Here is a 14,945-nt window from a genome sequence, read left to right on the forward strand (position 1 = left end):
AATGATCCTTCTACTTGAGAGGTACTAGGTGCTCCTTGCGTTATCATTTGTCGTAATATTTGATTCTCCTGACGCAGGGCGGTCATCTCGGCCCTGAGCGCTAGCAACTCGTTCCTCATGTCCTGCGATTCATCCATCTCTGAATCAGGAGGAAGGCGTCTCAATCTGTCAAGCTGATTGGCCCGAGAGGACCGCGTACCTGTAGTCTTGGTGGTTGGTCTCGCAGAGGTCGCCAGTCTGGAGTCCAGGAACCGATGAGATAGCGGCACGAGGAATCAGCCTCTCCACCACCCAAAAGAGGAACTGGGTGAAGGATGGACCAACCCCCAATGTCACGAAGGCACTCTCCCAGGTAAGCGTGACAAGAGGATGTAGGCTTCAGGTGGATGGAACCATAGTCCAGGTAGAGCTTGTTGTCAAGACCATGAATCTTCCAAGAACCTCAGTGCAGCGACAGTTGATAGATAGACCAGTGTAGCAGAAAGGTATTCGCAGTAGGCAAAAGGAGCTTGGCTGGTGCAGATGGTTCCAATGGTACACAGGATGAGATTCGGAGTCAGGCAAGACAGGAAAGAGTGAGGACAGTTGGAACTAGCAGTCTGGCCAATTAGAGAACTGTAGGAACGTGCCCAAGATGGAACAGGGGGAATGCAGGCTAGTGTGGGATAAGTCCCATCTACTCAATGATGACTCAGGACAGAACTCCGGAATGGGCTGAGGGAAGACTGACCCAGGGCAGAACCCAGGTAGTAGCTGGAGGCTGGCTGGCCCAGGGCCGGACCCAGGTGATGATTGGAGGCAGGCAGGCCCAGGACAGGCCACAGGTAAGGCTGGAGGTAGGCAGGCCCAGGACAGGCCACAGGTAAGGCTGGAGGTAGGCAGGCCCAGGACAGGCCACAGGTAAGGCTGGAGGTAGGCAGGCCCAGGACAGGCCACAGGTAAGGCTGAAGGCAGGCAGGCCCAGGACAGGCCACAGGTAAGGCTGGAGGCAGGCAGGCCCAGGACAGGCCACAGGTAAGGCTGAAGGCAGGCAGGCCCAGGACAGGCCACAGGTAAGGCTGGAGGCAGGCAGGCCCAGGACAGGCCACAGGTAAGGCTGGGCAGGAACAACGAGGTGAGCAAAGCGAACCGCGTTGAGACGCGGCCCGCTTTGACTCGCGGCCTCTTTTATGGGCCGCCGGCGCCCGAGAGGCCTGGAACGCAAACCGTTCCGTTTCCGGGCGCCGGCGAACCCAGAGCGAGGCTTGGGAGGCAAGCCCCCACGGCGCATGCGCGGAACCGAGAGAGAGGGCCTCCGCGCATGCGCCGAAGGCCGCCGGCCCCGTAACCCGTCGCTTCCCTCCCGGCGAGTCCCCAGACGCGAACGCGCGGGTAGACTCGCCAGGAGGAAATGGGAGCGGCAGACCCCAGTCTCCCGCGTGACATGACATCATGCTACTTTGTATGCAGTTCTGCGTTTATTGTGAAAAGGCGGGTTTGTTAGGAATCATGAAAGAAAAACAATATTTCTTTCCAGATGGTAAAATTGGTAACATCGCTCCAGTAAAACTCACATAGTTTTGGTTTTTGGGGTGGTCTGATGTCTTAAAGATACCCTGCGAATCCGCGTCAGTTGCAGTCCCTTTCCTCTCCCCAGGGGGATACCCCCTCAAGCTGTCTTCTCCCAGTGTCTAAAGCCCTGTCCCTAATCACCGGGCACATGGGTGAATGGGAATGCTTCCACCAAAATTTCCGACATTGCTGGAAAATGTACCTAATACACCTTGAGGTCCAGTCATCATGAAGTGTTAGATGCTCAAATTACTTTTAACGCACTAAGAAGGAGGATAGACTTCGTATGCCTACAGGGTCCTCTCAGATATCAAAGTTAGAAAGTGTTATAATCATCGGATTCCTTACATTGTTCTAATTAACTAAACTAACATGCTAGCAGCCTCCATTCTACGAGTACATTATCTAATCAGTCATCTCAGCGTGAGAGGAAGATTCCTTCATTAGGCCCCTGCTCTGCTTCTGGCATATAATGAATTCTAACTGGTAACACTTTGAGCTGTACCTAACAGTAATGCGCTGGATTTCACCCATGTCACCAGCCTATCGTGCTCTCCTATGGCGACTGCCCTCTACATTCCTATGTCTGCCAGCATCTTCTATCTACACTGCCTCCGGGACACACTGACGCCTGCCACATTGGTCACTGCTTTCTACAACAGTCCGCAGGGTCCCAAGCAGCCCGCCTCCTTGCTCATGCTGCAGGCTCCCTGCTTGATATCATTGACACGCATGTGGTGCCTGCTTCACTCCTCAGCTGCTCATCCGCCCTTCATTTGTTTCCAAAGCCACGCCTCTCCTACATCTTGGGAGCCCAGTACCCCATGCAGCTTATCTCAGGCTACAAATAGTTAAATAGCGAGGTCATTAAGGGCCAATAACAGCCCCATGGGCCAGACTAAAAGGCCAGGTTGTTATGTTATGTTATGTTATTTTATGTTATGTTAAGGACATTTATGTGAGTGCACGTACACCCAAGGGCATCTTGGCGCGATTCTGTAGCGCAGCTAGAAAAGCAAGGTTTTTAATCCTCGATGGAAAGCAATGTGATCAGAGATGTCATGCAAAGGAATAGGAAGGTAGTTCCACGATCTTGCAGCAACAACTGAAAAGGCACACCCACCTTTACGGGCCAGCTTAAACCATGGCACAGCCACCCGCCGGGTGGTAAGAGAGCGAAGAGTACGAATGGGTTGGAAGAGAGTGAACTTTCTTTGCAAATATTCTGCTCCCATTCCATAGAAGGCCCTGTGTACTATACACATGGACTTGAACAGGATCCGCTGGGCAACAGGGAGCCGGTGTAGTTGTCTCAGCAAGGGAGTCATATGGGCTCCAAAAGGTGGGCGGATGATAGAACGGGCAGCAGCATTCTGAAGTAGCTGCTGACGCCCAATAAGGGCATAAATGAAGAGACATAGGGGAATCATAGCACCACCTAAATGCTCTTAAAATATCTCTAACTTCTATTTTGAAGTTCAACAAAGAATTAAAAATAGGAATCCTTATGGCATTTTATTGTGAGTTCTAGCTTGACGAGATCAGAGACGACAGGAAACCTGCCCTCCTCCTCCTCCTTGATCTCTTGGCCGTGTTTGACCTGGTCGACCACCCTATCCTGTGCCATTATCTCACTACCACGACCAACTTCTCACCCAAAGCCACACTATGGGTGACCTCCATTTTAGAGGGAAGGTTCATGAGAGTGTTTGCCGATAATGCAAGCCCCCCACCAATGGCGTAACACAGAATGTAGGGGCCCCCCTGTGAGCGTGAGCGTGCTGCTGAATGGATATGCCGCAGACTGCCCTAGGAGAAAGATATAAATATGTGTTTTAATGCAATATACAGCACAAAATTGGCTAGTAGGGTAGCACCAATCCAATACATGCAAGTCGCCAATGGTGCACAGGAACATTAATGCTTTAATATTAAATATGCCATGACACATTGAAAACCTGTCCAACTGGCTGCACAATGTAGACCAGTGTAGACACGTAAAAACATTACAGTAAAGCATGCCAGGCCACATTTAGACATACCTAGACTGGTTGCACCAAAATGCCAGTCGAAGCAATTACACTTATCAAGAAGAAACAGATATTCAACCCCGCATCTCTTTGGCCTCTAACAACTCGGCCAAACTCTTTCAAATCTGCAAGGAACTGGTCAATCCTGTTGCGGTCTCTACCTCTCCTGTTCTCTCCGAGGCCCCCTGTACAGCTCTTACCTCTCACTCTTCCGCTAAAACTCAGGACATCCTGTTCTCTATCTCCTCTTGCTCTCCATCTTCCTCTCTCGGTCCCCCTTTGGCCATCTCTACCTCGCCTCCTCCTTTCTCCTCTTTCTATCTGACAACACCTGACAAGGTTCCTAGACAAGTCCGATCTAGGAAAGTGTCGTCCAAACAGGTGCTCCCCTGCTCCTCCAGAACCATCAAGGACCATATCGTCACCCTTGCTCCAGCCTTGTCAAATTTCCGTAATCACTCTTGCCACTGGAATGTTCCCCTCTCCCCTTAACCACTGCCTTGTGCACCCACTCCTCAAGAAGCTGTCAGCCGATCCTACCTGTCTGGCAAACTATCACCCAATCTCCTTCACCCCTTTCTGGGCAAACTCTTGGAAAAGCTGGCCTGTCCCCAGCGTACTCTCCACACTGAATATGTTAGTTGCCTCGATGGCCATCAGTCTGGCTTCAGAGCTGCCAGAGGCATGGAAATTCCTCTACTGAACACCCGTGAAGATCTGCTCTCTAACCTTGATTCCAGAATTCCTTCTGTCCTCATCCTCCTTGATCTTTCCTCTGCTTTTGACATAGTCAACCACGCCATCTTGATCAATTGACTACATGAGAACCTGGGCATCACGGTTGAGGACCTGGAGTGGCTGACCTCCTTCCTCTTTGACTGCCCCTCCCAGGTCCAACTTGGTCCCTTTCTCTCTGCCACCTCTCTCTCTACCTGTGGCATTCCCCAGGGCTCTATCCTCTCACCCTGGTTTTTCAACCCTTTGGCCCACCTGTTCTCTACCTTCTCCTCTACCTTTCAGTGTTATGCAGATGACACTCGGCTTTCCTTCAGGCTCCTCTCCTCTCTCGCTCATTCCTGTCTATCCATGATTCAGGATTGGTGTACCTCCAATAATCTCTGACTTATGGCAGTAAAATGGAGATCCTTCTCATTGGGACCCCTGCATCTGTTTACCCTCTCTCACTCTGGCCACCCGCCTTGATCCTTCTTCCTTTGGCTTCCTGCGAGGCAAAAAACCTTGGTGTCATCTTCGATTCCACTATCTCTTTCTTTCCTCACATTTCAGATGTCACCAAGAAGTCCGCCTACCAGCTGCTCCTCCTCAAAGGGACTCTTCCCTTCCTCACTTTCACCCAGAAGCTCACTGTCTCCAAAGCCGTGGTTCTCTCTAGGCTGGACTACTGCAACAGCTTCCTTCTCCTTCTCAATCTGGCTCCCTCTACTCTCCGCCCTCTGCAACTAATCCAGAACAGGACTGCAAGACTTATCCTTGGCCTCAAGCCCAGGGATCGTATCTCTCCAGCCCTGAAATCTCACCACTGGCTCCCGGTGGCTGCATGGATCAAGTTCAAGACCCTTTGCATTGTCCACAAGGCTTTCTGGGGCCGGGGCCTGCACTACATTCAACGCTTTCTTCAAAACGACCTTCCTTCTTGAGCCCTTCACTCAAGACGATTCTCCAGGCAGGGAGTTGGTGGAAGATCTCTCTCCTCTGCAGGTTCCCCCCTCTGGAATGGCCTCCCTGCCCTTCGCAAACTTGAGCCAGACTACCTGAACTTCCGGAAGCAGCTCAAAACAGTCCTCTTCTCCTCTGCTTTCTCTCTCTCCCTCCCCTGGTGACCTATCTGTCTGATGTACTGACTGGTTGCTGTGCTACCCTCAGAGTCTCACTGAGCCCAGGCTCTTTCTTGATCAGTCACCCTTGCACTGCCTCTGGGCCTACCACACACTTAATGGCTGTAGCTGTAACCCTACTCTCCCTTGCCCTCCTTGCACTACCCAGAGCCACGCTGCCCTGGCTGCGCTTACTCAGAGCATTACTGCCCGGTTTTCCCCTCCCCTTTCCCTTGCACACCCCCTTTCCCCTTACACTTCTCGTTCTCACACTTGCGCAATCTGAATGACAAAAGGCCTAGTAAGATCTTTTGTGTTGTCCTCCCTCTATCTTCCCTTGTCTTGTCGTGCCAAGAAACACTTGTGTACAGGCGTGTTATAAATTACTTATATCATATCCTTTTTATCACAGATGCCCAGACAAATATACAATGCTGCAGTAAGAAACGGCTAGACTGGCAGCACCCAAATGCCAGTCCAGCCAGGTGATTACACCTAGCAGGACTGATTTATCAGAAATGCCCAGATAAAAAAAGCCATACCAAACTGAGGAATGACTAGACTGGCTGCACCAAAATGCCTCTCTAGCCACTAATACCACATATCATGCCTGCTTAGCCTGGACATGGACAACCATTATGATTTATTGCACAATCCCACCCCCACACATCCTCTCTCCCTCCCACCCCCTAACCCAACCTCCAAAATCAGCTCCTTGGCCCAGAATTACCTCCAGGTCCCGCTTCCTTGTCCCAGAGCTTATGTATGAAGCTCCTTGCCTCATAGGTAAGTACTGGGATGAGGAAGAGTGGGACTAGGAGATGAAGATTACATGTAGCTAAGTCAAGCATTACCTCCATGTACCTCTACCTCATCCCAGTAAAGTGCGTCATACACAAATACTGCCTCATACACAAGTACTGGGAAAAGGAAGAATAGAGCTAGGAGTAATGAAGATTACCAATAAGTAATCAAGGCATAAAACACAAGTTGTGGCACAACACCATTGAGTTGACTGGGCTTCAGCATTCTCTCCCCCTGAAATTTTGGGCTATGTTGACTCGACCTGGCTGACCTTCAGAGCAGTTGCAAGACAGAACAAGATACAGATGTTAAACGGCACATGTGTTTCGTTGTTGACAAAGGCCTAGCAATTACTAACATAAAGCATTTCATGGTTACTACCTGCATTCCAATGCCACATTTTTTAGGCAATTGAAATCGTTATGTGGGTTTAGTACTTGCATGCCAGATCAAAGTTGTTACCTGGTCAAGTAATTGTTCTCGTGAGTACAATGCGCCAAATTCAAATTGTCAGGGTTAAATTAAGAAACGGGTCACGATTCACCTGACCAAAGGACTGGGAGGCCCGATCAGGTTACTAAGGACAATGCTAAGGACCCACGTGTCTGGTGATTTCGGCAAATTTACCCACCTCGATATAGGGACCCTCGTCAAGACGTCGTCTCGGGCTACAGCTCACCGTTCAGGGATCGGATCGTGCAGTACTGTCGAGGAATTCACTTCTCGTCCAGAGGGGCCATTTCTGTTGGCACCGTCTGATCCCGGAGCTCTGGAATTCCCTCCCTGCTACAATCAGAGCGGAACAGTCTTTTCACACTTTCAAAGCCAATACCAGATCCTGGCTTTTCGACCTGCCTTAAGTCCCGCACAGCGCCTCTGTCTTACTTTCTCTGACCTGCTGACTGTTTTACTTGTACTTAATGTCCTGTTCAATCATGTAATGTCATTCCTTTGTAAATTCATGCATTGTGACTCCTGTATCTATGCATTTATGTAACCTTACAAATTGCGCCCTGATGCCCCCGGGCCTGCAGGTTGCGCGTTATAAATAAAATAAATACAAATACAAACCCCGAATTCTGTAAGTTTAACTTTACACTTTTTACACATTGCTTTAATACAGACCAAACAAATGTTTCGCATTTCGTATTTAGATAGCGTTATTGTTCTTGTATACTTGTAGGTTAACATCGCCAATTCAAGTAATCCCCTGATACCGAGGTCAACAAAGGACAAGGTCTACATGACCCTAACATGTAGGCTGAAGGCAAGTCGGACATTAACTCTCCTCCAGAGGTTGAAGAGGTTAAAGCAAGAACAAGAGAACACAAGACGGCCATTTTAGGCCACACAGTGACTTTGTACAATAAACTGAAATGGCGGCTCTAACCTAAAATGGAGGCTTGATTCACTTAAGGTCACGACCTTGTAATACGGATTTCCTCGCAAAGCGACTGGGCATAGGCTCATATACGATGAGGACGAAACAATATTATATCAGTTCTAACAAGGGAACAGGGGACCACTCATTCTCACAGCAGTCCATAAGTGAGTGCTTTAAGACTTAAAGGAGAAAGTTAACTGCTTGTAACATTGAAGCTGCACTAGAATAGTCTAATTAAAATGTGTAAAGAAGTTAGATGCCCCATACAAATAAGTTTGTCCCTGCCCCACCGCCAGTGAAGTTAGCGCCTCTCCCAATATTTGAAGGGGTGGCCCCCGAAATGTAGATTTTGTTGCACCCTTAACACAAGCACACACAGCATTCATCATATACACACACGTACACCCAGCCATCCATACATTTAAGTGAGCACCCTTTCACCATACAGGCACACCCAGGAAGCCACCTGTACATTTAAGTGTGCACCCTTTCACCATACAGGCGCACACACCCAGGCAACCTCCCATACATTTAAGTGTGCACCCTTTGACCATACACTCGCACAGGCAGCCACCTATACATTTAATTGTGCACCCTTTCACCATACAGGCACACTCAGGAAACCACCCATACATTTAAGTGTACACCCTTTTACTGTACGTGCACACATGCACATCCAGCCACTTATCCATTTGTGTGCACCCTTTCACCATACGGTCACACAGGAAGCCACCTATACATTTAATTGTGCACCCTTTCACTATGCAGGCACACCCAAGGAACCACCCATACATTTAGGTGTGCACCCTTTCACCCTACATGCACACACACGCCCAGCCCCCCATACATGTGTGTGTACCCTTTCACCATACACTCACACAGGCAGCCACATATACATTTAAGTGTGCACTCTTTCACCATACAGGCATCCCCAGGCAACCACCCATACATTTAAGTGTTCACCCTTTCACTGTGTGCACACACATGAACACCCAGCCACCCATACATCTGTGCACACTTTCACCATACACTCACACAGGCAGCCACCTATACATTTAAGTGTGCACCCCTTCACCATACACTCACACACACACACACACTTAATGGGGTTGAGGGGAGTCCTATTACATCAAAAATAAATAGTTTCCTTTTGAAGTCACTCAAAATACATTATTTCTTTCTGAAGTCCACGGGCTCCCCCGACCCCATGGCATGGAGGCCTCCAGCCCAGGGTCTTCCATGTCATGGGGTAGGGGAAGACTGCAGACTTCAAAAAGAAAGTTTATTTTTGTAGTCACTATGCCTTCATAAAGAAATTATTTCTGTTACAGAAATTATATCTTTATGAATGCAGAGTGAATTAAAAAAGAAACATTTAAAAAAAAGATTAATTGGGATTTTTTATTCTCCAAGTGTGTCCCCCTCCCAGGACATGTGCTGGCAGGGGCGCTCGCACCACACGGGCTGTAGGGGCCCCCATTATGCCAGTGCCCCCACCAATACCTGTCCCTTGTGGCATCCTCCAGGGTTCTTGTGTGTCCTCGACCCTCTACAACATATTCGCCAGGCCACTATTTGACCTGTTAGACTCCATCAGCATATCGTACACCAACTATGCCAATGACACCCAAATCCTCCTCCCTCTATCAGTTAACTATCTGAATGACACCTGCGCACTAATCAAAGTATACACTACAATCCAGGTGTGGATGCCACCCACTGCCTCTGTCTGAACGATAAAAAGACAGAGATCCTTCTGGTAGGGTACCCGGTAGTGATCAGAAAGCTTAATGACCAATATGCATCATTCAATACTGACGGCATTCAAATCCTGGTTTCCTCTTCAATGAAGCCGCTGGGAGTATATCTCAACGCCAATCTGTCACTCACACGCCAGGTAAATGCTATTGCTACATAGGCCGCATACACTGCAAAACTGCGCAGTGCATCCAGGCCCTTCCTCGCCCAGGATAGCTGTCTCACTATTGCCTGAGCTATAATATGGTCAAGACTTGAGTACTACAATGCCTTATTTGCTGGCACCTCGCTGGACAATATCCATTTTTAACATTTTGATATTGTTCAATTTTATAATTTGGAATGCCTAACTATAGGCAGTTACAATAGTAAATCTTCAAATTTTAACTACAACTTGAAAGTGACTTTTTTAATAAAACGAAGTGTTCTGCGTAGATGTCTTAATTTGTAAAAGGAATATTTAACCAGCTGATTAATTTGAGCTTTAAGGCCTAGACCTTATCGCCAATAGAAGCCTACGTTTTTAACTTTCGGCACAGAATTCATGTGAGTATCAAAAAATGTACACACAATACTTGAGTTGTCTAGTGTTTTGTTTATAGATTTAGCACCGAACAGGATCTTCTTCGTCTTATCTGGATTTAATTGGAGCGCCTCCTTCAGAAGCTACTGAGTGAAATGCTCAGAGTGAAACCACACAGAGCGCTCTTTCTAAATCGAACTGACACACCCCTGCCGCACACGCGTGCATGCAGGAGCTGAGAGGCGTGGTGGGGTCGGAAGACAGAAGTCACTCGTGAATTAGGTGTGTGTGTGTGTTTGTGTGCCTGTGCGTATGTTCACAGAGAATGTAGCATGGCAGGGAGGGGGCAGGGCAGGAGATAAGGCATATACACCCATTACATAGCACACCATTGTTGCTGCGAATCCCATTTAATTTAATTTTTTAAAACACATTTCACTCCAAATATAGATAGGGGGTTGGGTTGGGGTATTAATTAGGTGGGGGAAGTGAGGAGTGCATGGTCTCTCCCCACCTTTTTTTGGGGTGAAATGTGCTTAAAAATAATTCGATGAAATGGGATTCGCAGTGATATTTTCGATGAAATACCATAGATCTGGTTAAGGTATGTCATGGGGATTGAGTAGTGTTGGTGTCATGAAAGGGAGGGGGCACGTGAGTGAGTAAGTGTGTGTTTAACTTGGGCTGTATTTGTGCCTGTGATTGGAGGTGGGTTTGTGTAGTGATGTAAGCGGCAGGGAAGGAGTTTAAAGAAGCGTGTGGGGGTTAAACGCCCTGTCATAAGGTGTGAAGGAGGGTAATCGGTTGACGGGAGCCAGGGGGTGAAACCCCCATGAAATAGGGATACATTTTGAATATTGAAGGCTGCGCCACATCGCCAAAAACAATCTGTCTTTTTGGTGGGCGACCTTCATTAATCGGAAATATCGCATAGAACCCCTTCAGATACGTAGCCAGGTTGTCGAAATTTAAATGTAAACCATTAGCTTTCGCAGCTGTGTGAACTTGGGCAAAAAGTACCCCACTGTAAACGCATTCTCTGCCGAACCTGCTTTCACTTGGGCCATGCTTGCCCTGTGCAATGGTACACTGGGCAGAGTTTGTGTAATGTGGTTTGTGTTTCTTAGGAGTGGATACTGCCGAGTAGCTGATTTATGAATTAATGAAACGTATTTTTTTCCTTTTTCCTTTCTATAGTTTCCATATGATTCCTAGAGAATGCGATATGCACTAGGCAACCACTGGCCTCTTTCTGCGGCGTATGTTTAACAAAATAGAAATCACAATATTGGACAAAAAGTCAACAAATACAAGTATACATTTAAAAAGTAAGAGCCAGTGTGCGTTTTGTATTCCGTTGAATTTTCTTTTAATTTGTGTAAGGTTGAGTAAGAACAACCAATAACACAATTTAAAAACAAAATAATAATTCTGTTCTGCACTAGTGTGTTAACTTTGGGATGAACTCTTTATGGAGACTGAGGAGCACCGTGTTTTTGTTGGCAAACAGACAGGGGAGTGAGGAAGATGCACTCATTCACTCCTGCCTCTCTTACAGTGAAAGCAATCAAGGATTGTCAACAGGCTCTAGAGCTGCACCAAATACCTCATTCATTGTGTGTGTGATGATGAATTTAACAACGTAAACAACGCGTATTGGCTCCTCATCAAAGAATTCCTGCAGACATGGCTTTAAAAAGTATGACAGGAGATGCCTTGAATAAAGAATTAAAGACAGAAAGCCTCCTGCATTGAGTGAGGTTACAAGTGTCCAGAACACTAGGTACCCTCCAGGGCATGCGTGTGTGTCAGCAGGACTCTTCAAGCGCTTAAACTCATGTGGTCTCTTCCTCTGGAGATGGGACGCAAAGAGTGCCAAGAAACATAGAACACGTGTGCTAAAATGGATTTCTGAACTCTGATCTGGTGGGCAGAGGTTCAGAAGGCCAGCCTAGTTTCTTAGAACAGGGTAACCTTCTGGACAGGCCAGACCAATCAAGGTAACATTGGCAGAAGGGTAAGGGTGACTGAAAGACCTCAATGAGCATGCAGAGTAAAGGACACTTACAAATCACTCCCAGTCAGATATATATGTATTAAAAATACAAATACATTTATTCAAGGCCTTTAAGTTTCAACACACAGTAATCATTAACAGTAATACTTTTAAACCAACACAATCCTATTAAAATACATATATACAATTCCAAGTGGCATAAAGGGTTAAACACACAGAATGGGTCCACAACCTGCAAGGGACGGAAACAGGCAGTGCAAATTATCTTTAGGCAGTTCTGCAAAGTTCAATACCTAACTGAAAGGCAATCCAGTCCCTACGTTGAGAGGAGCCTAGGGCTCAAAAGTACTTTCAGGAGCTGGTGCACACAATAGTCCAGAAGGGTGAAAACGGGGTTTCTTGTAGGGTCCATAGCGGCTCAGGAAGGTGGGTCAGGTGAAGCAGAATAAGTTCCCACTATTTGTGGAGGGTCTCTCTAAAATGGCAGAACATTTTCCAGGAGTTAGGAATGGTTCAATAGCTCAAGCTATCTGTGGAAAGGAGGGTGGCCTTCAGGGAACACTCATGCATAAAGATGGGTGGATGCGTTAGGGGCCACCCGTAAGGGTTACAAGTATTCACTGACCGCCGGCGCACTCCGTACCAAACTTTGGCAGTCGAGTCCACTGTGTTTGCAGGTCAAATGCGGCAGTTGTGTGGCTCTGCGGCTTTCAGCAGCGAAGTTACAGCGTTGATTCCCAAACGGGACAGTGGCGATTTCTCCACTCCTGGTGGATGGATCAGGCCAGTTACACTGTAGCAGGCTTCAGGGCACAGAGGGGCACAGCAGCAAGGCGAACTTGCGAAGTTCGTCACCACGGCTGGGCAACACAGTAACCGTGTGCAGTCCGGTTTCGACACTCACTCTTTACTTCACACCTGGGAATGCCAAGTGTACGAAATTTGGCATGAGAGTGCTGTGAACACAGAGCTTGCGATGACCGAAGTTTCAAGGGTCTCCTCAAACCAGCAGCGCTGTCAGAGCAAAGGTCCTGTGCAAGCAGGTCAGCCCACTGGTTGGCCCAGGGACACTTCCAAGAAAGCTTACTTGCAGGGTTTGAAGAAGTGCCGAGAATCGTTGGTCCCACTATTTCAATGGGTTGAAGCAATTTCTCAGACTTTCTAGTTTGATTAGATGCAGAGGGGTCCAGCGGGACAACAGAGGGCTCAGGGTGCCAAACCTTGCAGCAGGTCACCAACCGTTCCTCGACTCTACTTCTTAGTTTCAGGCTGATTGGATCCTATCCTTTGTTCAGTGGGAACTCAGGAGATCGACATGGTATGGGTGTTTGGAGCCTTCTCTTATCCAGAATCTCCTTTGCGCCAAAATGAAGAGGACCCAATGGGAGATCTGCTCACATAAAGGCACACCATATGTGGACCAATCACGGACCACAGTGGTTCCAATCATTCACAGCACACCAGACTCTCTGGCACCCAGGATGTGGATTGCAACTAGACAGTCCAGCCCACATCCTGGGGGTACACACACAAGACATGCAGAAGCCAGCGAAAGCTTGGCGTTTTGCGGGAGAATGCATGACCAAATAAGGACTGACTTGGGTCGGCTCAACCTGTGGAAGATGAAGGGGCAAGATGGCCGAAGGACAGGACAAAGAACCTAGTGGCATGGCATTTTGGAGCCAGGCCACCTTTCTTTGCCAAATGCGTTAAACGCGGTTTTCATGGTAGGAAAGGGTTAAAAATATATGAAAAGATGAGCTGCCACCAGCCCTGTCCAAGGCACATTCGCACTTCTCCTAAAAAATCCTTTGAGGGAGTCTAGGGCCTTTAGAAATTAAAGGAAGACCCAAGTGCACTGTACTTTAATGTACATTGTGCACTTGCAACATGTTGCAGAAAAGTTGCAACATTGGAAAGAACTAAGGGAAACAAAGTTTCCCAGTACTGACTGTCTTTAAGGGCATGTCAGTTTCCCCATAACAAAATGAGTGAGAAGCCCAGTGGAGTGCATGGTGTTTGAAACAGCAGCAAAAAGTTGAGGGCTACACAACTCGAGGGAAAACTTCACATAAATGGGAATCTTTCCTAAAACGTGTCCCTCCCTTAAAGAGCAATCTTGCAGCATCAATGATGAAGCACCAGAGCTGAGGAGGGGCTATTAGTGGAGGTGGACCAAATCTGTGGGAAAGATACCGGCGCATCGCCAATAAAGGGGCTTTGTCCCACACACGAACATTTCTCCTGAGCCCCATTGTATAATTTCTACCTGACATGCCTACCTTTAGTCTCCCCTCAGTGGTTTCTCCTACATGGTCTTTGCCACACACATACACACCCCTACCTACCGAATATATTCACCCAAATGACATGTATCAACCTTCCATAGGGGATAGGAACAGTGAAGGAATAAGGTCGGATTTCCCTGAAGCTGGAATCATCAAACAATAGGTCTCCACAGGCACCACTTCGGGAAAAACCATGATCTCATACTAGTGCTAAAACATGAGATGTGAGGGCGGGTAAAGCTGCTGCTGCCCTGGATGCATTGTTTTTGAGGGCACAGGAGCAGCTGTTCCCAGTGCCAGTAAACAAACATACCAGCTTTGGTTGCATGAACTCTGCTCCTGTTTGTCTTTTTTTCTGTTCTGCATTTCATGCACAAAGAAAGCAGCAGTCTGGTACAGCGTTTCCAACTAGGGTCTGCAACCAATATTTTCAGAACTTTTATTAGTTTTTTAAAAATGTATTTCATTTATTTATTTCTACCGCACCGAAAGCCCGGAGGCATCAGGAGCATTTAAAACATACAAATTCACAGGACAACATAGATCTACAGTGTTTCAGGCAGGTTTAAAGTTAGATTTAAAGGAAGTTATCTGAACAGGTGGGTCTTGAGTTTCTTTCGGAAGATGCTGTGTGTTGGCTCTTGCCTAAATAGTGGTTGGAGGTTATTCCATAAGGTCACAGCTTTGGTGTGAAAGGCTTTGCCTAGACCATTGGTTTTCCTGAATTTAGTGGTTACAAGTTTGCCCTGCCCTTC

The sequence above is a fragment of the Ambystoma mexicanum genome, chromosome 5p (genome assembly GCF_040938575.1).
Source record: "Ambystoma mexicanum isolate Mex_15411 chromosome 5p, UKY_AmexF1_1, whole genome shotgun sequence".
In the NCBI taxonomy this organism is placed as follows: Eukaryota; Metazoa; Chordata; class Amphibia; order Caudata; family Ambystomatidae; genus Ambystoma; species Ambystoma mexicanum.